The following is a 23,555-nucleotide window of genomic DNA, read 5'->3' on the forward strand; positions in this document are numbered from 1 at the left end:
TATGACCTTTCTTTCAAGACCTCTTCCCATCTCCCGACAGTTTTATAGAAGTCATTCTTTTTGCTCCAACCCAGATCAAAGACTTGGATGCAAGGGTCTCCCCACCTCCCACCTGGCTCGGAAGGAAGGGATTATCCCCGGAATTAAAATCCCCAGTAAAGTGGGTTTACCCACCTCCCTGGAGGGCAGAGGTGAGACCTCTTTTTATCCAAAGGAGCAGAGTAAGACAAAGAGGGGCAAATTCAGAGTATTTTTTCTTTGCTCTTGCAGCATGCAGAAAATCTCTTTCTCATTTTTTTTGCACAGTCTTAGTTAATATCTATAAGTTGCTAGAATCACATTTATGTATTTATCAGTAAACCTTCCCACCCCTCCTTACCCTTGATAAGCATAAGAAACAGCCCCCACTGCTGGGGCGTGGAAAGCTTCCCCTCAGCCCCCAGTGAGACTCAGTGCACTGAGAGGGAGGCCAGAAGCTGCAGGGCGTGTGGCATCCTTCAGGCCGCTGCCTCTTGCACTTGCTGGTCTGTTTTCAACACCACCCCTTATCCTTTTTGGGGGAACACGGGCATCTGTTTTGGGTCTTAGCAGTCAAGGTGCATTTTCTGGGAACACACCTAGAGAGATCTGGGAGCTGCAGTGCCGCAAAGTCCCCGCTGCTCTGGGAACCACCATCCTCTCTCCTGACCCATACTTAGCCCTGAGCCAGCACATCAGATTCTCATGACAGGGCTGTATACAGAAGTGGAACTCACAAGTTCCTCGGATCGTAGAATTTTCTTGTTGGAAGGAAATGGAGAGATCATCTTAGACCTTACTCCCACGGTACAGAAGAGTCCAACGGAGGGGCAGGACAAGCCTGTTCACCCAGAGTCACCTGCCAAGCCACCTCCTGACTAAGAAAGGCCTCTACAACCCCACAGCGCTGCCATAGGATGTCCCCACAAGGGACATTAAACTCCTGGAGGGCTCGATCCTTCTAGGATGGCTAGTTTTACATGGACAGAATAGTCAGAGCTTAATAACAGATTTGGAGAACTGCTTTGGGAGATCTGAATTCCAGGCAGACTCTCCCAAACTGCTAGGACTAGGGAGGCATCTGTCGGCCCCATCCCCAGGACCCTGTGCACCCTGCCCGCAGGACTCTCCACCCTCAGCTCCCCATTTCCCCAACAAGACCCTCAGCTTCCCTAGTCCTGCTCCTCACTCTTCTCCTGCTGCCTCTCTGCACATTCCCCTGGCCCTGCCTGGAGTGCGGTCCACCCAACCCCTCTTCCTTACAGTACTTATCAGCTGTTCTAATTATTCAAAGTGTGGCTGCAGACCCCCAGTGTCAGCCCCACCCCAAAATCACTTAATCCAATTTGCATTTAAGTGTGATAAGGTCTATTCTTAACTAGTGGTTCTTAACATTGTGGTGTTAACTAGTTAGACAAAAACAGACAGGATAGGATGGGGTGGGATGGGGGCATAAGGCACCCGAAAGAAGAAATTAAACAGACCCTCAGGAGTGAAAAGAGCTGAGATTGGAAAACTACTGGGATATCAGAAGGTTAGGCCCCCTGCAGAGCCTCACTGGGACCCCTCTCCGTGGGGAGGGGCGGAGACAACGCAGAGACACTTTCTCTGGAACTGAAGCCCCTTCCCTTCCTTTACCATGGCCTTCCTCACACGGTGCCGTCATTTCTTACATTCACCTCTGACAGTCTCCCCGACTTGTGCTTTTTTGCATGAAGGCTTTCCATGCAAAGAAGCAAGACCTGTGGTCCTGCTGACTATTATTTATACTGAGGAGACACTTCACACAGTAGTAGTTCCAATGAGGTAGGATAGGAGAAATAAATTAATAGGTAGATAGGAGACAAACTGAGAAAGGAAGAAAAATACAGTTTTAAACACAAGAAACTTCATAATCTTTAACTTCACCAGTCAGAGACTGTTCTGTCTTAGGCAGAAGCCTCAGTAGGCCCACACCTTTCATCGTGACGCCCGTTCTCCCCACCTGAGATTCCATAAGAAGGTCAAATTCAGGTGCCACCCAGCCACCACCCATCCATGCTGGAGCCTGAGGATTCTGAGGAAGTCCAGACCCCTACCCCTGCTGTGTGCCCTACCCACTCACTCCCTCTAAAATAAAACCCGTGAGACCCCAAAGATGCTCTCTTCCTCATCAGATGGCCTGTGCTCTCCTTGAACATGTATCCCCCACTTTCCTAAATAGACCTCTGTCTTTGTCTCTGACTGGCATGTGCTGAAATTCTGTTGTGCCACAGAAGCCAAGGGCATCACGAATCCTGGGTGCCTGAGCCAAGGCCTCCTCTGATCCTGAGTTTATAAGGTGAAGATTGGATCCTTACCCTCTGGCGCCAGGACCAGGAGCAACAGCATCACCTGGAAACTTGTTAGAAATGCAAATGATCAGACTCCATCCCTGGCTTGCTGTTCTAGAAGAAACTCAGAAAGCAGTACTCAGTAGTCTGTGTTTTATAAAGAATCCTCTATAAGATTCTGATTGTTCTCAATTTCAAGAAACCATATGCAATGTCTATCCTCTGGCAGGTAGGTCCTGCTTCAAGAGCACATGCTTTGTCACTGTCTCGAGATTCTTATTTTATCTGAAAACAAAAAAGAATAAAAAGAGGACAAAACAAATACTATTTTTTTGTGGGTCTGGGGATGGAACCCAGGGGCATTCGACCTCCGAGCTACACCCCCTGCCCTATTTTTTATTCTTTATTTTGAAACAGGGTCCCACTAAGTTACGGCGGGCCTCACTAAGTAGCTGAGGCTGTCCGTGAACCGCAATCCTCTGGTCTCAGCCTCCTGAATGCTGGGATTATAAGCATGTGCCACCACGCCCGGCTGAGAAGCCAAGATTTTCTATAACCTGAAATTTGCCTTCAGCACAGAAGTTGCAATGGTATGTGTGTGTGTGTGTGTGTGTGTGTGTGTGTGTGTGTGTGTGGTGTTGGGGATGGAACTCAGAGTGTTTTACCTCTGAACTACACCCTCAGCACTTTTTAGTTTTTATTTTGAAACAGGGTTTCACTAAGTTGCTGAGGCTAGCCTTGAACCTGTGGTCCCCCTGATCCACAAGTACTGGGATTACAGGCATATACTACCTACCATGCCTGGGCGCTAACTCCGTGTGTGTGTGTGTGTGTGTGTGTGTGTGTGTGTGTGTGTTTTACTGGAGATTGAACCAGGGGCATTCATTCTACCTCTGAGATATACCTCCAGCCCCATTTTATTCTTTATTTCGAAACAGAGTCTCATTACATTGGAGGGCCTCACTAAATTGCTGAAGCTGGCTGCAAACTTGCAATCCTCCTATCTCAGCCTCCCGAGTACTGGGATTACTAGCATGCGCCATCATACCTAGCTGGCCTGACTCTACTTTAACTGGTTATATTATGGGCTTCAAAATGGGTTATGCCTTTTCTCTCCTTGTTCTTCCCTGCATAGTAGAAAGGGTCTTTGGGGTTACTTATTTTTAGCAACATTTTCTATGCTTTTGCTGTCCTCTGACAGTCTTAAAAGTCTGTGACATTTTTCTATATACATTTTTTATTTGTGCCCCTCCCTCCATCTTTGTGTTTCCTCTTAAAATCTGCACTCATCAGCAGAAAGGCTGTTTTCTTTGGACGTCTCTTCTCTTTCTTCCTCGTTAGGATCATTTGCAATTTTAGGTTCTGGATTTTATTTTTAGAGCCATTCTATTTTAGCCATACTCCCTTCAGAGGTTCTCACTATGAGATAATCTATTTTGATTTTTTGAAATCTGCTTTCTTCAAGCCTGTAAGTCTGAAGACACACGCCCTGCTTTAATGGATGGGCACTCTCCTCCAGGCTCTCGTCACCTTCACATCTAACTGGTCTGTGCTGAGAAAATAAAGTCTGAGTTTCCCTGGCTGTTACCTGTTCCTTCCGAGGGATGAAATGGTCAATCAGGTTTCTTAAGACATTACTAAATGCTCTGCTTTTTTAAAAAGTCTGAGACTTAGACTTCCACAAAATGTCTATTTTTAAAAAGTCAACATTGGTCGTTGCATTTTGTCCGGGCTAGTGTTCCTGACATGTTTACAGCAGTCCCTTCCACTCTGTGTTACTTCTTTACTCTGTGGCTTTGCCATCTATGATCTACGTGCCCTCCTTCCCTGCAGGCGGGTGGGTGACGGCTGCAGGAGGTACGCTGGGCGATTTCCGAGGCTAGATCATAAAAGGCCATGCGGCTTCTACCTGGTTCTCTCTGCACTTGGAACCCAGCAACAGTCCTGTAAGGGAAACCAAACTAGGTCATGCAGAAACCACAGGGGGAAGCCACGTGTAGGTGTTCTGGATGACAGCCCAGGTGAGGTCCCAGCCAACAGCTAGCAACAGCAGCCAGATTCAGAAGTGAAAACACCTCCCAGGTGATTCCAGCTACCAGCCCTACTCAGACCTCCTCTTCCTAATTGAGATCCCAGACACTGTGGGGCGAAGACCAGCCGTTTCTACTTTGCCCCGTCTGAATTCCTGGTTCACAGAAACCATGAGAGAGAATATAACGGTTATTGGTGTTTTATGTTACTGACTTTTTCGGGATAATTTATAATGCAGCAATGGAAAATCCATGTAATCATTAAGAACATAGTAAGTAAGAAACAAAAATTAAGACTAATTACAAACGCATCATCTGACTGATCAGTTTGGCTCATTCCCACTCTCAAGCGCGATCCCTGTAACTGAGGTCCAATCCCACCAGGTGGCCATTGCCACATTAGTCCCAGTCACTGGGAAGAGATTGGACTCCCTTTCCTAACCCATACTTTGGTATAAAATTTAATCTTGGTTATTAGAGCAATTAGATCCTCCCTGCTTAGTTTGCTGTGTGAACTGAAGAGAGCAAAATTAAAACATCTCTCACATATTTCTCTAGCTGATTAACATAACATGATCCTAGCTAATTTCAGACCCCCTGCTGGAAAATGTTCCCTCTTATTCCAGTTTATTGAGTCAGAGATCATTTGGTTGTAATGAACAAAATTCATTCAAGCTGACTTAAGCAAAAAAGAAAATTGATTAGAAATAGAGAGATGTGGTGGAACCCAAAGCAGGCAGCAAGGTAGGGCTTCACAAGGAGTAAGGCCGGATACCACAGCCCGGCAGAGCCAGCCTGGCTCGTGCCTCCGCTGCTCTTTGGCTCTAGAGCACGACTGTCTTATTTCTGACTCTACCGTACGTCTGCCCCTCCCCCACAAGGTCTCCAGAGAGCAATTTAGCGTGTGACTAAGAGCAACCTCCAGAGGCCCAGAGCGCATGGGTTCAAATGCCAGCCCCACCCCTTAGTTACTTGTGACCTCGTGTTGTTCCTGCAGTTTCTTCAGTTTCCTCTGTTTGTAAAGTGGAGATAAATAATCATAGGGTTGTTGTGAGACCCACTTAATATATGTAAAGCATTTTCAACAGTGCCTGACACACTGCAAATACTTGTTTTCGTTCTTTCTCTGGTACTAGGGATTGAACTCAGAGGCATTTTACTTCTGAGCTACACTCCCAGCCTTATCTTATTTTTTATTTTGAAACAGGGTCTTGCTAAATTGCTGTGGCTGTCTTCGATCCTACAATCCTCCTGTCTCCGCCTCCCAAGAACTAGGATTACAGGCGTGTGTCACCACATCTGGCTAGCTTTATATCTCTTTGTTTGTGATGCCATAACAAAATGCCATAGATTGTACAATTTATAAATAATAGAAATTTATTGCTCACAGCTTTGGGAGCTGGGAAGTCCCAAATACAGGTGCCTGGAAAGGGTTCACCCTGTGTCCAAGATGGAGTCTTGTTGCTGTGTCTTTACATGGTGGAAGGCAGAAAAAATGCATGTCTTCACATGGCAGGAGAAAGGAAAGGGCAAACAGGACTAAGGCCCTCCCTCAACCCCTCATTCATGAGGGTGTGGGACAGTCATGACTTAACCACTTCCCTAAAGGCCCTGCCTCTCAGTGCTATCACATGGGGCATTAGGTCCCACCATTTGAATTTTGGAGGAGCACACACACATGCAAACCGTATCAACAGCCGAGCCATAGTTAAAGTGCTTAGCAGAAACCTACTAATTTTTTGAGATTCTATTCCACATTCCTAAAAGAGAGTTTCTGATTGGACCAGCTAGGGTCACATGTCTATCTATGGCCCAATTACCTGTGGCAGAAAGTAAGGGAGGAGGCGAAGAGTATATCCTCTGGGAAGGAGAAATGGATTTGTTCTCCAAAGAAGGCTCTCAGGCCGGCATTCCCACCTGCATTTGTACATACGTACCCACCTACGTTTCCACATACAGCAGCTCTCTCTGGCACTTGCATCTTAGGCTTTAGCTCCCTGACAAGCAGGGATTGTACACATTACTGACTGACCCAAATGGCATGTAGAAGGTGGCTTCTTTTGGTCAGAAAGCACTCCCCTCTTTCCATATAATTAGCACTCATCCATCTTCTTGGCACTGGGGGGCTCTAGTCCTCTGAGAGGCAAAAACATAAGTCTCTCCATGCTGGAGGAAGGCTACTGAAAGTCCTCACCTAGAGTTCCCCATCTTAAGTCAGAGTGAATTTTGTCTCTCCTGAGAGGACAAAAAGGAAGAATCACTTCTGATCCCTCCCATCTGGTATTGTGAGTTTAAACTACTAATTTTACACATGGTGACTGTTTACATCTCGAGATTCTCATTAGTAATAGATACTTTGAGAAACAATACTTAAAATTATTGATCTCAACATGGATAAAAAGAAAATGAAGCAGAATGTTGAACAGAAAGCTAAGTGGTTTATCCAAAGGATAATGAGATTTAAGAAAAATTACTCAAGTTTAATCTCCTTTCGTTTCTATGTATTATTTCAATCTCTATCAGATTTGACCGTTTGATATAAAATACTATGAAATAGCATATTCCAACCCCTATTCTTTAGAAATACTTGAATGTCATGGACAAATCGATAGCTCTTTAAATCAGGGAGTGGAGCTAATTAGCTGCCCTCCCCAGGAGAGGGGAGAGCTGCGCCTTCCCACCTGGTACCAGGCCAGTCTCCAGACTGTCATGAGCTGACCTTTTCCTTGGGCTTGTTCTCTTGGACATGGTTTTCCTAGAGAGTCTCAGAAACCTGAGGTTGCAATGGCCGATGTTCTTGGTGGCAGCGTTAGACTTTCTTCTGAGTGTCTGAGCAAGACTGTTAAGCATTGTATAATTTTAAGAGAATAATTTCAAAGAAAATAAGAGTTTTTTTTTTTAAAGGGAATGGACCCATGGCTGAGTATGAGCTCTGTTATTTGACAAACAAAAAACAGAGGTAGTATTCCCATCAACTATAAACAAGAAGACTGCTTACAAGGTATTGTCCTGATTTTCTCTACCCCGTACCATTTCCTTTCCCTTGATTCATCCTTTAATGAATTGACGGTTTCTCCCATTTCTCTTCATGGAAATTGATCTCTATGCATGGTTTCTGACTAATTTGCAATTTGAGCCAAAGAAGCAACTTTTTTCACTCCATCTATTTCAACTAGAAGTAGACGGGACTACCTTAATCCAATCAAATGGGAGCTTAGGAGAAAATAAGACAAATGTGGCTGTTATTACATTACTGCTAACTACTTGGTAAACTGTAGATGTCAGAAATAGTACATCCACATGCTCCACGACCCGTGGGGATGATGCACACAATGTACTCCAGTAGTTAAGGGTCACTTGTGCTCAAAGCAAAAACCCACAAAAATATCTGTGTGTGTGTGTTGGTGGGTATGGAGATTGAACCCAGTGGTATTCTACCTCTGAGCTCTACCCCCAGCCATTTTATTTTTATTTTTGAAATGGGGTATCGCGGGTATCGCTAAGTTGCCAAGGATCTTGCTAGGTTGCTGAGGCTGGCCTTGAACCTGGGATCCTCCTGTCTCACTGTCTCAGCCTCTCAAGCACTGAGATTACAGGCATGTGTCACTGTCCTGGGTAGAATATCATTCATATATATATATATATATATATATATATATATATATATATATGAACTTCCCTGACCAGCTCCTCCAAAAGGCCAACCCAACTTCTTTGTAGCCCATTTTTCTATCTGATTTTTTTTGCACTGCCTTCACCACTTCATTTATTTTTTATTGGTGCACTGTAGTGTCACATCATAATGTGGTTCATGTTGACAGTGGTGTATAGCCACACAGTACTTGGTGCTCTCCCCTGTTTCCCCTTTTCCCTCCCTCTCAAAACCAAGTGTCCAGGTTAACAATGCTATATTCACATGTATACATGTATTTGAATGTAGCTTTTCTATTAATAAGCCTCAGCCTTCTTCCTCCTCTACCCTTCCTTTCTGGCTTTACTGAGGTTTCCCCTCCACTTTGTTATTTTTATAATTCTTGTTTATAATTGCATTTTACTTGTTTGTCATCCACATTCTGCACTGGAATGTAGGGAGAACAGAGCCCTTTTCTGTCTCTCTTTCACCACTCTTTTCTTTGTGAGTGTGCCGGGTGGGGGGATACTGGTGATTGAACCCAGGGGCATTCTACCTCTGAGCTATTCCCTCAGTCCTATTTTATTTTTAATGTTGAAACAGGGTCTCACTTAGGTTGCAGAGGGCCTTAGTAAGTGGTTGAGACTGGCTGCAAACCTGTGATTCTTCTGTCTCAGCCTCCCAAGTACTGGCATTACAGGTGTGTGCCACCACGCCCGGCTTCACCACTGTGTGCTTACAGTCTAGACTAAACCTCAAGCACAGTCAGTGGTCGTTGCGCTCGTGTACCCCAAGTGCCTGGGCTTCCTAGTCTCGCTGCCAGCTCCTGCAGAGCACACACACCATCTACCTCCCCGGATCCTCCTTAGAGTGAAATCCTGTATGTTCTCTTTGCTCCGCGCTGTGGGCTGATAGAGCTTGAGTTAGAGCTACAGCTGCTGCTGTCAGTGATGAGGTTAACTAGGTGATCTGCTTGCTGAGCAAAGGGAATACAACCTGTGGGAGACATTGCATAGGATAATTCCATTTTTAAAAGCCATTTTCCAGCCGGGTGTGGTGACACATCCTTGTAATCCCAGTATTTGGGAGGCTGAGACAGGAGGATCGCGAAGGTTCGAAACCAGCCTCAGCTACTTAGTGAGGATCTCAGCAACTTAGTGAGATCCTGTTTCCAAACAAAATATAATATAGGTCTGGGAGTGTACCCAGGATGTAGAAGGTCCCTGGGTTTCATCCCCAGTACCATAAAAAAAAAAAATAATAAGTCGGGCACACACTTGTAATCCCAGCATTTGGAAGGCTGAGACAGGATGATCACGGTTTGCAGACAGCCTCAGCTACTTAACAAGGCCCTTTGCAACTCAGTGAGACCCTGTTTCAAAATAAAGAATAAAAAATAGGTCTGGGGGTGTCGCTTGAAGGTAGAATGCTTCTAGGTTCCATCCCCAGTACTGCAAAATAAATGCCATTTTTCCCTTTTGAACAGACTTTTAAAAAGTTACCTTTTGCTACAGACTTATTTTCTCAGGAATATATAGGATCCAAACCTATACAGCATCCCAGGGGGTGCACTAGGTGCAGGAACGCAGCACCAGGAGATGTACTGCACTCTAGGGAGCACCCAGGAAGAACAGGCTTAGCTCTCAGGGAGCAATCAGAGCCACGAGTCTAGCAAAAGAACACACAAAATCAAACTGGATCTCCTCAAAACTCCAGGTTCCTGACATCCAATCCTGAAATCTTAGTCACCTTAGTTATCTGTTATTTCTTCAACTCTCTTTCTCTCGCATCCCACCCAAAGCATATCAAGTCCTCGGCATCCCTCTCACTTCAGCCACTGCACCCACTGGTCGGCACCTATAAATTACTGTTGCAGTTCAGTTGTTTATTAAGGTTACTGCCATTCATAGATTGTTAGTTCTTTGAGGTCAGAGACCATATCTTGCATTTGTTTTCTCTTTCCCTCAGCCTGGTGATTTTCACATGGTAGAAATTAAAAATATAAAGCGGCAGGGGATGGTGATGTACACCTGGAATCCCAGTACCAGGGAGGCTGAGACAGGAGGATCACAGGTTCAAGGACAGCCTTAGCAACATAGCAAGGCTTTCAGCCACCTAGCGAGACCCTGTTTCAAAACAAAAATTAGTAAAAAGGACTGGGATTATGTAGTTTGGAGGTAGAATGCCCCTGGGTTCAAACCCCAGTACTCCACCCCATAAAAGAATATAAAGTATCTGCATAAACTTTATGCTTTACTAAGTAACTATTAGTTTATAAAGTATTTTATAAATAAATACAAATACAATGGAGAGCCAGGTGTGGTGGCACATGCCTGTAATCTCAGTAGGGGGATCTTGTCCTTCTTTCCAGGTCGCTCAGCAGCTCCCATATCTAAAGCTGAGCCTGGGGGCCCCAACTCATAATTTCTTCCATAGAGAAGATATCTATTTTCTTCACAAAGGACAGACAGGCCATGAGGGTCACTGCTTTATGAAAGGTAGAGGATAAAATCCAAGTGAAGAGGCCAGGAGCCTCCCCTTCTGGCTCCAGCGAGCATGGGAGAAAAAAATTAAATAATAATAGAGGAAAGGGATATCAAGGTAATAGGGAAAAGAAATAATAGGGAGAAGAGATCACCAGACCCAGGGTTTCTAGGGTGGGGAGGTTCCATAACTTTGGGAGAAGCCAAAGCAAAGGTGTTCCACTCACCTTCTCTGTGAGGATATCAGCTTGCAGGGCCCCCTGCGACAGGAGGTTTTCATACAAACAGCTGAAATGGTCATGGGGTGTGGAGAGGCAAGGACAGGCCACCTCAGTGCTCCCAAGCCTCCCTCAGGGCTCACGTGGAAGTGGAGACGGGAGTCGAGGTACAAGCCAGTGGGCCTGACACGGGGACCCATGGCTAGGGAAGGAGTGGCCTTAGCACCATGTGCCCTGGGCTCTGACTGAGCACAGGCCCATTGTGGAAGCCAGAACCCAGGGAGCCCTCCCAGCCTGCAAGCAGGGACTGCGAGGCCCAGAGGCCAGCTCAGGCTGAGCAAGTACTCCCCCTTCACTCTGCTGCCATTTGGAACAGAACACTGGGAAAGAGCAATCAGGATTTCTGAGCTGGGGCCCCAGAGTCTCTCAAAGTTGAAACAGTTCAAGCTACTGTGATTTCAAGTCACCATCATCTTTAAACAACAGTGAGAGGCAGGCGTGGTGGCGCACGCTTGTAATCCCTGCGCTTGGGAGGCGGAGACAGGAGGATCGCGCAGGTTTGAAGCCAGCAGCGCTGGCTTAAGAGACCCTGTTTCCAAATAAAAAAGTATAAAATAGGCCTGGGAGTGTAGCCCGGAGGTAGAAGGGCTTCCAGAAACCCCAGTACCACCAAAACAAAACAAAAAAAAAACCAGTTTGGATCCAAAAATAAATAAATAAATAAACAAAAAACAACAGTGAGAGACCTCCGGGAAGACGGCGACCGAGAAAAGCAGGGCTTAAGAGCCCCACTGACAAACAATCTCCATTACCACAAAATCAGCGCCTTTCATAGCCAGAAAACACCATCACCAGAGAAACAAAAAAATCACCAGGCTCCAGAGAGAAAGCGGACTGAGAACAGAGCTCAGAGCCACAGAGGAGATACACCGGCCTCACGCCCGAGGACGCGGCAGACGCGGCAGCAGCGCCATACTGCCGGCGGCACCGGCAAATTCACGGGACGGCTACAGCAAGCCGAGGTGAGCCACTGCGGAACAGCCAGGTGGGATTTCTCCGCGCAGAGAGCATCTAAAGCTCCCAGTGGCCGAGCTCAGCACACGCTGCAGGGATTCAGAGAGGAAATCAAAACCAAGAAGAAACACACCAGCCCCACAGCCGAGGGCGTAGCAGTGGTGTCATATTGCCACCGGCGGCAGCAGCAGAGGATTCACCGAATCCAGTACAGCTACATCTGCGTACTCAAGAACAGTGAGTCAAATTGCGGGCCACAGAGGAGAAATCTCAGTACTGTACTCCCTGGGACTTGACCCAGTGGGGGAGGGGTGGTGGCAGAGATATCACACCATAGGAGAACGTGCAACCTGGCACCCCCCACAGTCTAAAGCAGCCTCTATCGACTCTCTGGGTCGGAGACTCTGTGATAAAACCCAGTAAAGGAGTAGTGGGGTCTGAGATACTACTGACTCGAGATCCAGAGCACCTTAAGTGAGGTCATAGTGACCCAAGGGAAGAACCCAGAGAAGGCACAAACTTCTGAAATCATGGGAAAGAGGAATAATACTGGAGCAATGAATGCCCACAACCCCACAACATCAGAACCCGATAAAAGAGAAAATCAGAGATTTCTAGAAGATCAAATCAGGAAAATAACTGTAGAAATAATAGAGGTGCTTCGAAAAGAACTCAGAGAGAGCCAAAAAGAGATAAAGGATGCAATTAATGAAGTAAAGGCCTCAATTCAAAGCACAAACAACCGATTAGACCAAATGGAGAACAGAATCTCGCTCTTAGAAGATGATCATTCCAAAAATGAACGCATAGTTTCTAATCTAGAAAAAAATATCCGACAGCAGGAATCTGATATTGAAGAAATATGGGCCCATTTTAAGAGAGCTAACCTAAGAATAATTGGAATAGAGGAGGGAAAAGAAAGTGATACCAAAGGGATCAACAATCTCTTCAAGGAAGTAATAGCAGAAAATTTTCCAGACATAGAGCAAGAGGTCGATACACAGGTCCAGGAAACTTATAGAACTCCCTTTAGACAGGATCGGAGAAGAGGATCCCCACACCACATAATTGTCAAAATGACCAATGTGGAAGCCAAGCAGAGAATCTTAAAGGCAACAAAAGCAAAGGGCCAAGTGACATTCAGAGGCAAGCCAATTAGAATCACTCCAGACTTCCCAAACCAAGTCATGAGAGCCAGAAGGGCTTGGAGTAACATATTCCAAACTCTGAAAGAAAACAACTTCCAGCCAAAAATTTCCTACCCAGCAAAACTTTCTATCAAATTAGATGGAGAAATAAGAAGCTTCCACGACAAACAGAAACTGAAGGAATTTATGTCTTCAAAACCAGCGCTAGAGAAAATACTCAAAGATATTAACTACAAAGAAGAAACAGGTAAAACACTCCAGAACTAGAGAAACAAGATTTTCCATCCAACAGACAACTAAGATTGGTTATCTGTGGAGATTCATTATTTATGTTAGTCTTTTACCTATCTCTAAAGGGTATTGTTTGCCTTTATTGTTGTTAATTTCTAGGATTTCTAGTTGGAATATTAATATACCTTCAGATATAGCATTTGGAAATATTTTATCCCATTCTATTAGTAACTGTTAACTCTGTTTACATTGTCTTTGGATACACAATACTTTTTTTATTTTTTAGGGAGTTTGTATACTCCTCTGTTGCCTGTGTCATTGAAATCATAACCAGGAAATCACTGCCAATTTCAATGTTGTGAGGTTTTATGACCCAGATTTTCTTCTAAAAGTTTATAGTCTTAAGATTTATATTTAGGTCTTTTATCTATTTTGAGTTAATACTTGTATATGGGATTAGTAAGGGTCCAATTTTATTCTTTTCCATGTAATTATTATTTTTTAACAATATTTAGTTAAAAGATTAATATTTCCACCACCAAATGTTCGTGGAAACCTTGTCAAAAATAACTTGACAATATAGGGAAGAATTTAGCTCTAGTCTTTTATTTAACTCCAATGGTTTATATATCTGCCTTTAGAATAGTACTACACTGTTTCAATTATTGTAGCTTTATATGGTTTGAAATCAGAAAATATATATCTTCTAGCTTTGTTCTTTTTCAAGATCGTTTTGGGTACCTAGAGTCCATATTCCATATTAGGATAGAGTTTTTTCTGAAAAATAAATATATAAATATATGATTGTTTCACCTAAAAAAATAGATAAAAAAATATTCTCTGGTAAGAAAGAAAGCAAAAAGAAATATTGAAATGTTATCTTTAAGTCATCAAAAGCTTGGTATCAGACAAATGAAACTGTTATGTGAGATTATCATTTTTAATTTTAGATAAATTGCCATAATACTAGATGTCAACTACTAAGCCAAGCATGGGAGGGAGGGATAGGGAGAGAATGGGGTGGGGATTGGGTGGGGGCTGACTGGGAAAAGTGTGCATGTATGTCTACAAAAGTATGTATCCTACTATGATTTTTGAATACAGTGCACCAATAAATAAATAAATAAATAAATAAATAAATAAATAAATAAAATAAAAATAAAAAAATAAAAAAAAGAAAATGGCAAAAAAAAAAAAAAACAGTGAGCACTTAAGAAAGACTAGATCAGTCATGGCAAATCCCCACATATCTGTCTGGCCTCTGAGCAGTATAGTTTGTAAATGTGCAACTGTATGAAACATATTTATTACTACATACATATTTACTTTCTATTTAAAGCTTTCTTAAAATATGCTGTTATGACTACAAAAGATACAAAAAATCCGGGTATCTTTGGAGCACTTAAATTAAAAAAAAATTCTATCTATCCAATGAATGTGACATCTAGCAAATGGAAAGGATAACATTAAGTCCGAGAGAATACTCTAGCCTTTATTATTATAATAAGAACACAGGACATCTCCTTGCTTGGCTTGTGCACACAGTAGGTGTCCCCAAGTGCACTATGCCACACACCCCCAGGCTGTCTTCCAGCCTCGTGCTTTCCCCTGTGAATTGCTGCAAGACAGGCTTGGGAGAAAGGAAGACAGAGGGCATGGGAAGGTAGAGGACACTCAGACAGAGGGCAGCTTGATAAATATGCCTGGTTAGCACTGCACAATCCTCTGTCTTTTCCCTCCTATTGATCTTCATTCTCTGTCATGTGTGCTGCTGTATCTAAGGGAACGAGTGTACTGTGAACAACCTTGCCATCGAGTGATCATAGCTTTGGTGAGAGACTTCAGCTAAACTTCCCCCAAGCCCAGCCGCCTTCTGGGCCCCAGCTAGCACTGTGTGTAGGAGGGGTGGTCTCATCTGCAGTCATTATTGTGTGTCCCCCTGACTATGTGCCCTGCAGGCCAGGTCTCAGCAGCATGTCTATCTTGGTATCCTTGAGCTCTTTCCTCCTGTGTTTGATGAATGAGTGAGAAAGGGATGCATGAATGAGGCTAGGCAGAGGTGACACCCATCACTCTCAGATGACAGGAAGTCCCTATGGGCCTGGCTTGACGAGGAGAAGGTCGGAGGCACAGCAGTCTGCCATCAAAAAACTTACTGGTCTCTGTCTTTTCTGAGCCTACAAAACAGGCCTGAGGCAGCCCTACAGAACCATGGGCCAGCCTGGGATTCCAGCATGCCTGTAAGAGCTCCGGGGCAGCCCAGACTTACTCCAGACCAAGGGAAACTTCAAGAATCTGGGTAGTTCTGGGTCAAGGCAGGTGGCTCCAAAGCACACTTGGCTTCCATTGACTTGATCAAAATCTGCAGAGGATTGTGGGGCCATGGGGAGGATTGGGAAAGAGAGAAAGACCCTGAATGCCTAGAAGAATCCTTTCAGAAAGGGAGACTGGAGGTGGCTGGGAATTTCTTGAATACCTGAGAATGAGCCGGGGGACAGAGGGAAGAAATAGAACTGGTCTTCAGACAGGGATGGGGCTAGCCAGGCCCGAGGGCCTGAGTGGGGTTGGAATCATGAGTCATAGCTAAAGTGGGAAGGGAGAAGAAAGCAGATGCTACTTCTTGGGTATGCCAAGGAATATGGAAACTTTTGTAAAATGCAGACATCAGGAACCCGAAGGACTCAAATCCCCAATGCCCCTCCTCCTGTATCCTGCTTTTAACAAGAAAACTGTAGCCTTGAGTTTAAACCAGTTTACTGTTCAGGGTCACAGAAGCCCAGGGGTGTAGACAGGTTGGGGGTCAGGCCAGGCTCACTGGCTCACAGACTCCTTGAATGTATTCTGCACCTCTGGACCTCCAAGAAGACAGTTTGACTAAGGTGAAGAAAAAGGCAGCGTAAAGAAGGACAAAAAGGATGAGAAAGGAATTCCCGCAGCTCTGCCCATTAATGAGAGAAGCCTCAGGGAGCAGAGCTTAATCCTGCAAAATCTCCCATTTGGAGGAACTTACTGCCTCCCCAGCTCCGCTTGACTAGAGGAGAATTATCGATGAAAGGATTTAATTGAGGCCAGTGCCCTTCCCCATAAGAACCCAGAACATCTCACCATCTCACGTAGTTCTTCTAATTGCCGGCAGAACTCTGAGCTTTCCTCTGCATCTTCCCTGCAAAAAGAAACCAAATTTCTGAGTATATGTTCATTAGGAGTTTCTACTGCACTGTTTCTAAGGGGTAAAGTGTATGTGCCTTTGGGAAATGTGCTTTTGAAAAACAATTGAAGAAAGTACTAGGTGTGATATGAAAACCCATGAAGAGGCCCCTCTTGCCCAAGAACACAGGAGGATAAATGGCAGCGCTCATTTCTCTGCCACTTGAACATTATCAGGGTCTTCACAAATGAAGAAAGATCCAAGAAATGAGAGAGCTTTGCCAGTCTTCAGACATGACGATTACAGCTTGTACCGAATGAACACCAGGTAGAGATTGCACTGACAAGCCAGGCACAATAGCATATGCCTATAACCCCAGTATGTGGGAGGCTGAGACAGGAGGATCACAGGTTCCAGGCCAGCCTCAGCAATAAAGGAAGGGAGATTCTCAGTAACCTAACAAGACCCTTTTTCAAAACAAAATAATAATAATAATAATAATAATAATAATAATAATAATAATGAATAATGAATAAGAAGGGCTGGGGATGTAGCTTGGAGGTAGAATGCCCTTGGGTTCAATCTCTCATATTAGATAGATGACAGATAGATAGATGACAGATAGCACTCACAAATCAGAGCGGAGGTAGCTCAGGTTAGAAGAGGGAGGATGGAGGTTAGAAGAGGGAGGATGGTCAGTAAGGAGCTCACTGCAGCCCGGTTCCTGTGGAGGGGAGGTTGAAGGTTACCCATCAGAGTGCACCATCAGGAGAGGAAGAAGGGGAAGCAGGCTGGAAGTACACACAGCTACACAGATGGATCTTGACGCAGAGTGCTGGTGGAAGAGGGAGAAACAAGAACACACTACATGACACAACACCACTTATGAAAAATAAAAACACACCACAGGAAAATACTACCTTATGGTTTGCAAAATATATACAAAAAGATACATATTCAATCCACAGTTGCCTATGGGAGAAGGAGAATGGGAGGGGTGTGTGGAGGAAGAAGCAAATGGGTGGGTAACCAACACAAACACAGGCTCCACGTAGACCAAAGAGCACCGTGCGCCTCTGCATCTGAGGGCCAGAAAACAGGAGTGGGAGTCAGGTGTGGTAGTGCGCGCTTGTAATCCCAGCCACTGGGGAGTCTAAGGCAGGAGGATCAAAGTTTGAGGCCAGCCTGGGCAACTTAGTGAGACCCTGCCTAAAAAAATAAAAGGGCTGAGTGTGTAGCCCAGGTAGAGTGCCCCTGGGTTCAGTCCCCAGTGTTACCACTCATGCACGCGCGGGCGCACACACACACACACACACACACACACACACACAGGCTGAGGTAGCGTCCAAGTGGGCCCTCCTTAGGAAGGTTTTGATCTGTTCTCAAGCTTCAAGAAAAGTCCAACTAGACTAGTGCTGTAGGTCTGTCTCTGCTCTGAAGTCAACCTGCAGTGCCTTATGTGTGACTTCGAGGAGACCGAAGGGCCAGAGGCTCAGGGGAGAGGCCCTCTTCCACACAGTCGCCTCTTGAATGCCATGCCCGTCGGGAACTTTGGCTCAGAAGCCCAGGAGTTCGGGGAGTACGGCAAGATGATCCACGAAGCAGCAGCGGTAGAAAGAATCCTACTCTCCAAAGAGGATGGCTGCCCACCACCTTGGTGGCGCCTTCTGATTATCTCATAAAAAATTGCCATCCTTTGAGAAGGGAGGCAGAGGTCTCAGCCCATTCTACGGATATATTATTCTCTATTTGCAGATAAGTAAACTGAGGCTTGCAAGGGTTAGGCAGTTTGCCCAAGGTCCCCTAACTACCAAGTAGCAGGACAAGATTTGAGCCTAGGTGTGTGTGACTCCAATCCTGAGCTCTTAGCCACTGGTTTTTGATGCCCCACAATCAGCTTTGGTGCCACATATGCGTGCGCACAGTTGCACACACATGCGTGCATGCACACACACAAACACATACACTTACAGAGGTATGTTTCAAAAGTTATATGCTGTGAAACAAATTCTTACTCTCGGAGCTTCTACCCCAGGCCCTTGAGAGAGCCGCGGAGAAGGCTTCCAGAGGCGGACAGGAACAGCTGGGTTGGCTGCAGAGTTTCTTGTGCAAAACCTACTAAAAATGATGGGAGACATGTAGGAGGTGGAGCAGGACGGAGAGGAAGGGGGAGTTTCTCAGTGTGCAGTGTGGCTTCAGAATTAGCAGCTGAGGACTGACTTGGAAACGCTTTGCAGCAGACATAGCCTTGTGTGCGAGTCCCCCCTGGGGCCTCGCCAAGAAATGAAAGAACAAATGCCACCGCGGACGTGCTGTGCCAGCCCTCACCTGAACCCCTCTCAGGGTGACGAGGATGGCCGAGGAACTGAGAGCGTGTCAGGGGCTGAAGGGCACCTAGGGGTCGTCAGAGCAGCGGAGGCCTCCATGACTTGCACCGGGCCACCCCGGGCCAGGAACCCAGGCTTTTCACAGCCAGACTGGTGATGGTGCCCAGTGCCACACCACTGTCCTCCAGTGGTCCTGAAGGGGCAGTGCGCCCCTGGCCCACCCAACTCACCCTGCCCCTTCCGTCCTGCTTTCCTGCTGCATGTTCGTTCTTCCTGGAAAGACTCTTCTCAGAAGACTCTTCTCAGAAGGCGACGCAGTGAGGCCACAGGACAGCTCTTGGGAGGGCGGCAAGTGCTCAGGGACAAATTCCAGGTACACAGGTGGGTTCAGCGGTGGCTGACCACCCTCCAGTCACCTTCTTACATATCCCTCCCCAAGGTCTAGGCCCTCCTACCCTTCCTTTTTAAACCCAGGGTGGGAGGCCATGGCCTTAATTTTAAAAATTCTGTCAGATTATTCAGTGGAGAGAGACCCCCTGGGCCTGGCCAGATGCACACACAGCAGGGCCTCCCTTAGCTGGAGAACCAAAGTTCTTGTCAATAGATTTTCTTTCCTCCCACCAAGGCAAGAGATAGTCTCCAGGAACTAACGCAAAAGATGCTGTGGATCCTGCATCCTGGGGGAATTTAATTACCAACATCAAGAAGAAGAGTTGTTTGCACCTTTAGTAGTGGTGTTTTTGCCTCACTGCTTCTAGAAAAGAAATGTAGGACTTAAATTCTCATCCAGGCCAGATAGAAGACATTTCCCCTAGGTACACAGAGGGGGTAAAATAAGTGGCCACCCCCATGGTTTCAGAGGCTCTGAGCCCCAAACACAACCACCATTCTAGAGCTGATCCCTGAAGGCTGCCATCAGTTTCGTTTCTTTAGCTTTGGAGTTTATTGGATACTTAAAATTCAAACATTCCTCGAAGGAATGATGGCTATGGCTCACCATTTGCAGCTTAGTGAAATTGTTCTCAGCTCACCCTCCAAAAGCATTATTTATTTATTTATTTATTTATTTATTTATTTATTTGCAGCAGTGGAGATGGAATCCAGGGGCATTCTATCTCCAAGCCACACCCCCAGCTCTATTTTTTATTCTTTATTTTGAAACATGGTCTCATTGAGTTGCAAAGGGCCTCACTAAGTAGTAGCTGAGGCTGTCCACAAATCACAATCCTCCTGTCTCAGCCTCCTGAATGCTGGGATTTCAAGCGTGCACCACCACACCTGGCTGGGTTTAACCAGTCTTACGGGTGACTCTGATACACGGTCAAGTTTGAGAAGCAATGGTTTACAACTTGCCCTATATGTCTTCACCCCCAACCCAGTGTTCATCAGAAGGTGGGATGGTGATGGAGAACAGAGCTGCCTTTGTCCAGGAGGCTAAAAGCTTGGGTGAAGCTGGGGGAATTGTGGATAAAGTTTGACAAGTGAGTGACCTGAAGCCTGTTCCTCAGGGTGGGCGCCATCGGGCACTGGAGAAGCCCAAGCAGCAATTGTACTGAGTGGGGAGATAGAACCACGGAGACTGTGACGACTCTGCGACTCTGCGGAAACAGGCTCAGGCGCTGGCTGGGGCCCCATAGGGTGAGGGTTCTGGGCTGGGAGGTCCTGCTGGGTGAGCGAAAACCTCCTCTCCTCCCACAGCACCACCTCTCTTTTAGTCAACCTGCTCAAGATGCATCCTTAGGCCAGGCTGTTCCCTGGTTAACTGCCCCCCGTTTCCCACTCCTTATATCTACCCTGGTAACCCTGGTGGCAAAGACAAGAAGGAAGTCCTGGGATCTGACGGCGAGGCTTAAAGTTGTCTTTCTGAAAGCTGGATATTCCTTCAAAGTCCCCTTCCTTGCTTGATTTTCTCCACAGCACTTATCAGCATCTGAAATACCGTGTTTTATCTGATTCCTGCCACAGACTGTGAGCTCCATGCGTGTAGGGACTTTCTCCTGCGGTACTAGGGATGGAACCCAATGGCACTCTACCACTGAGCCATATACCCAGCCCTTTTTAAAAAAAATTTGAGACAGTCTTGCTAAGTTGCCCAGGCTGGCCTCAAATTTGTGATCCTCCTGCCTCAGCATCCTGAGTCCCTGGAATTACAGGCATGTACCACTACACTTGGCTCAGTGAATATTTTTTATTGAGTGAATGAATAAATTTGTGTGAAAAATGAATGTGTGTGTGTGTGTGTGTGTGTGTGTGTGTGTGTGTTACTGGAGATTTAACCCAGGAGCACTCTACCACTGAACTATACCTCTAGTCCTTTTCTATTTTTTATTTTGAAGCAAGGTCTTGCTAAATTACCATATGCTGGCCTTGAACCTGTGATTCTTCTGTTTTAGCCTTCCAAGTATTAGGATTATAGCCATGCCATTTTGCCCAGCTGAATGACTCTTTATTCATTTCAATCTTAAGCTTTGTTCCATGATGTGTCAATACATATATAAATGATATTTCCCCAAGTGGTTGAGTAAAAAGCAATGCCTGGCATCTTCCACAGAGGGTGAGTTCCACCACAGAGCAAAACTTTACTTAGGACCAGATAGTAAGGATGAGAGAAGACAGAGCCTTTGGGAAGGGAGATCAGCTGATTCAAAGGCTCAAGTCTGTGCCTCCACCAGATGGATGTTTCTGAGTGGCAGAGACACTGAAAGTCATAACCAAGTGTCAAAGCAATGTCAACAACCTTGTCTACCCAGTGCCTGGACCATGTTGTACCCAAAATGGTTACTGAAATCTCTGTTGGGATCTGAACTCCACTGAAACCTTGATGAACATGGTATTCCAAAGACAGCACTCTCCCTGACCTCAGGAGCAGGGTCTTAGTCCCTCTGGTTCCCTGCTACGTGGCACAGGATTTTCCTAGCAGGCCCTAAATGAATGTCTGATGAGTGAAAAACAAAGTATTGGCTTCAATTGATTTTTCTGGATATGAAGTTGTATTTCAGGCCTCATGGCTGAAAACCATCCTAAGACGTATCCAAGGAGCATTTTTAGGTTAGCAAGTAGAATACTGAACTTCCTTCTTCCTATGTGGAAACAGAAACTCTCAAACAGCAATGGGAAAGTACCCTGCATGAGCTGGCTGGTGCATGGTACTCATAATGATAGTAAGTTTCAGTTTTTTTTTATTACCAGCCTATTCAAACACTAGGCACTTTTTATGTATTTGTGTTAATTCTCACAGTAGTCTTGTAAAATAGATTGTTATGTTAAACTTTTTTGGGTTGCTCTTATGACAAAAACGCAACTCAAATAAGCTTAAGAAACAAGAAAATTATTAATGTACATGAATAAAATACTGGAAATTGTCTGGATTCAGGCCAGGCTGGACCCCTATGCCCAGTGTCAGAGCAAAGGAGTGTGCAGTCTGCCTTCCTCGCTGTACTCTAGTATACACTTTCCGAGTGATGGGAAAGGTGACCCCCAGTAGCTCCAGCTCCCATTATATTTTATAATTTCAGAATGAAACAGCCCTGTTCTGATCCAGCATCCACATCAGCAATTTAAGAACCTTGATTGAGCCTCTGTATGTCATGGTGCCATGTCTGCACAAGTCACTAAGTCTAAGGGAATGGGATATTTTGATTGGCCACTCCATATGGTGGGGGCAGAGAGGTTATTTTATCAGGGGAAAGAAAGAGGGGGAATTCATGATTCTGTTTTAGACAGGATGAAACAGATTCAGAGGAATAAAGTAATTGCTTTAGGCCACAGGGCTTGTTAAGGGCAGAACTTGAGTCAAAAATGATTTGTCTCCAAACCTATTTTAAAAGTTTATCTTTTTTTTTTTTTTTTTGGTTAGGGGAAAGAAAATAATACATGTACCTTAAAATTTACCATTTGAAAAGGTGTAATTCCAGGGAAAAGCCTGTTTTAATCTCCAGGCCAGGTGTTCTCAACTTTGGCACGAATGGTGCTCAATTGCAAAGAATGTTGTTTTTGCTATTAATGGTTGAATTACCAAATTTATTAAGAGAATTATTTTGTTTTTAATTGTAAATCAACAATTTATAATTATATAAATTTATGAAGTGCAAAGTGATATAATTCATGATTACAAGGCGGAACAACTAAGTCAAATTAGTTAACATATCTATCACTTCAAATACTTAACCATTTTTGTGGTTAGAACATCTGAAATCAGAATTAATTAAAGATAGCCCCTCTAATAATTTCATTCCCCTTTCTTTCTACTTGGATACACTCTCTTAGATGTGGCCAGCAAAACTCTTGTGTAGGGGGGTGTTGTCACCCACTGAGTGTTTTCAAGGGGAAAATGTGGGAGCTCTTCCTATAGCTTGCCATAAAATTGTCCCTGTTCCACAATAGAGTGGGAAAGCACCCCTGAAAGACAGAGTGTTTTAGTTTAGATCTGGAATGTCCCCCAAAGACTCATGGGTTAAGGGCTCGATCCCCAGTGCAGCAATGTCCTGGTGGCTTTTGGAAATGACTGGATCATAAGGGCTCTGATCTCATCAATGGGCTCTGATTCCCATCACCCCTGAATAATCAGGGGTGATGGGAACTGTAGAGTGTGAAGCCTAGATGCAGGAAGTCACTCAGGGGGCATGTCCTGGAAGGGTGTGCCTTGTCCTTGGCCCCTTGGTGAATACATGGAGCTTCTGGCTGAGGAGATTCAGTGTGGTAAGTGGTATATTCAGTCTGAGGTACAAGAGGTCATGCAATCTTGGGCCAAGATGGAAGGAGGGAGGTGGTAATCTTGTTCAGACCGCGATCTACAGGAAACCCAGACAAACTAGATCATGGGGAGGGAGGCTGGGGAGGCTGGCAACAGGCCTGGAAACCATGTCACACGGGGACTAAGCAGGTCGAATCTGGATGCTAGAGAACTGGGGGCATTTCATCTGGGTAAGAGGAGATTTAGGGTCAAGGTCGAAGGCCTGTCATGTAGAAATATTAGACCTGCTCTGTGAGGCAATA

This window comes from Muscardinus avellanarius (assembly GCF_963383645.1).
Source record: "Muscardinus avellanarius genome assembly, chromosome: 5".
NCBI classification, from domain to species: domain Eukaryota; kingdom Metazoa; phylum Chordata; class Mammalia; order Rodentia; family Gliridae; genus Muscardinus; species Muscardinus avellanarius.